Source organism: Andrena cerasifolii, unplaced genomic scaffold (genome assembly GCF_050908995.1).
Source record: "Andrena cerasifolii isolate SP2316 unplaced genomic scaffold, iyAndCera1_principal scaffold0026, whole genome shotgun sequence".
Lineage (NCBI taxonomy): Eukaryota > Metazoa > Arthropoda > Insecta > Hymenoptera > Andrenidae > Andrena > Andrena cerasifolii.
In genome coordinates this window covers 40,001-42,500 of record NW_027484919.1, presented here as the reverse complement: position 1 = coordinate 42,500, position 2,500 = coordinate 40,001, and the positions used below count along the sequence as shown (strand labels likewise).

At 54.1% G+C, this 2,500-nt stretch overlaps 1 non-coding gene across 1 annotated transcript in view; it reads left to right on the top strand.

Annotated features, from left to right (window-relative positions):
* Nucleotides 1-1,473: 1,473 nt before the first annotated feature.
* The window catches only part of LOC143378040 (large subunit ribosomal RNA), a 4,188-nt gene continuing 3,161 nt past the window's right edge, over nucleotides 1,474-2,500 (top strand). The window contains exon 1 of the ribosomal RNA XR_013087479.1: nucleotides 1,474-2,500. This exon is cut by the window's right edge and continues 3,161 nt beyond it. This is a non-coding gene — a ribosomal RNA (large subunit ribosomal RNA).

Genomic DNA, 2,500 nt, shown 5'->3' with positions numbered 1-2,500 from the left:
GTTGTTTTACAACGACCGCCCGTGTGCTGCACCGCTCCCTGGATCAAAGAACTCACAGCAGCCTCTCCGCTCGCACCGGTTGGGTGTAGATTTGCCTTCACGTTCTGCGCGAGATCTTTTACCGTGCTCCCGACGTCGCCTGAAATGAAAAATTTGTCCTGAGAAAGAGGACCAAAGAGCGAGAGATAGATAGAGAAAGAGAAGAGCAGTGCGCGGCATATGTGCGCCGATCTATATCGTCGCGTTCACGAGGCCCCAGGGATTTTAAACAGAGGGTCGTCGTTGACTGACAAGTGATAAAAAGTCAATCGAGATACATCGAGGGCACAACACTCGTTCTTCGGGACGCCGTGAAGATCCAAGGGTGTGTAATTACATGAATAGTAGCGGCGCTGTGCGGGATGATAAAAATAACCACGCGTCAACAGGATCGGGTCGATGTATTTCCCCGTCGTCGCGCGTGTCCTCGCCAAGCCGTACATTCATTCTCTCCCTATGGCCACGTTCCGTCGACGCACATGAGTGTTTGCGCCAAACATCCGATGAGAGAGATTGCTGCACGCGTCGTTTAACGTTTCTGTACCCCGGAATCCTCGCTGGCGCGGCTGCGCGAATTTGAACTTTGACGAACCGAAAGGCGCTGATGCCGCGAAAGGTGGTAGTACGACTCTCCTTCGTGCTGAATGGAAGGACGAGTCTCCCCGATCGCCCCATGTCTTCTTTGTCGCGTTGTTGGTCGATCGTATAAGAGACCGCGCGTCTCACCGGTCGTCCAGTCCACGGAAAAGCTTATTTTTCCCACGCGGTTCCCTCTGCTGCTCGAGGCGTGAGGGATAGCGGGAATCTCAAAGCTAATATAGCGGACGGACGTTAAAGTAAAAACCGGTGGTCGTTCCGCGGGAGTCTCACGGATCGAATCGACTATGCGCGACGAAAAAGAGACACTTTGGCGTGGCGCAAATAGAGAGATGTTAAGGGGGGACTCTAATTCTCGATCAGAAGAGAAAAGAGAGTCAAATGTACGTTTTCTCTGGAATCGTGCGTTGGTACCTCTCTGGATACAACGCGAGATCGATCACATCGATCCGTCGTTGTCGTTGTCGGGCTGTGAGCCGGGATGTGTACGCGGGGAAAGATGTGTATGGTGCGTGGCGTGATGCCGTATACGCGGTGCGCATGGGAATCTGCGAGCGAGCAAGGGAAGAGAAAAAGAATCTGAGAAAGAAGTTTTGTATGTTTCATTCTTCTTCTTCTCCTTGTATTCTTCAGCCCAGCTTCTCGTCCGGCCCGGCCCCGTCGTCGGTGTCAACGCACTACGCCCACACACCCCCGTACTCCCGCCGGGATGCCCGCTCGAGGTAAAATATCCAAAAGAGAGAGAGGGAGCACGATTTATAATATAATATCTTCTCTCCGCTTCGCGGTCTCAGGTTTTTTCTCTGGTGGCACCTAATTAATATATAAAATGATTGACGACCTCAGAGTAGGCGAGATTACCCGCTGAATTTAAGCATATTACTAAGCGGAGGAAAAGAAACTAACAAGGATTTCCTTAGTAGCGGCGAGCGAACAGGAATTAGCCCAGCACTGAATCCCGCGGTTCCGCCGCAGGGAATTGTAGTGTTCAGGAGGATCCGTTTATCCCGTGACGTCGCACCGCGTCCAAGTCCATCTTGAATGGGGCCACTTACCCGCAGAGGGTGCCAGGCCCGTAGCGACCGGTACGCGTTTCGGGAGGATCTCTCCATAGAGTCGGGTTGCTTGAGAGTGCAACCCTAAGTGGGTGGTAAACTCCATCTAAGGCTAAATACAACCACGAGACCGATAGCGAACAAGTACCGTGAGGGAAAGTTGAAAAGAACTTTGAAGAGAGAGTTCAAGAGTACGTGAAACCGTTCAGGGGTAAACCTGAGAAACCCAAAAGATCGAATGGGGAGATTCATCGTCGACGAGGCTGGCTCCCGTCGGTGCGCGATACTCCGGGTGGACTTTCGTGGTCCATTAGCGAGGGTACACCACCGGCGGTGAATGTTCCGGCCACGTAGTCGTGCACTTCTCCCCTAGTAGAACGTCGCGACCCGTTGCGTGTCGGTCTACGGCCCGAGCGGTTGCCTGTTTCGTTGCTCCCAGAGCACGCGACAGACCCTCGGCCGCCCGACCGGCTGCGCGACGGTACTCTGACGGTATCGGGCCGCAACCAATCCATTTTCGAATGTGTGTGCGTCAGGCCCGCCGCAAGCCCGGTCAGTTCTTACCCGGAGGTACGGACCTAGTGCCGTCCCCGGGCCTGGCCAGCTGTTAGCAGGCGGTGTCCTTGGACTGGCCAAGCTTCGAATTACCGGTCGGCGACGCTACTGCTTTGGGTACTCTCAGGACCCGTCTTGAAACACGGACCAAGGAGTCTAACATGTGCGCGAGTCATTGGGAGAAAGAAACCTAAAGGCGGAATGAAAGTGAAGGTCGACCTTTGCGTCGACCGAGGGAGGATCGGCCGCGTTAC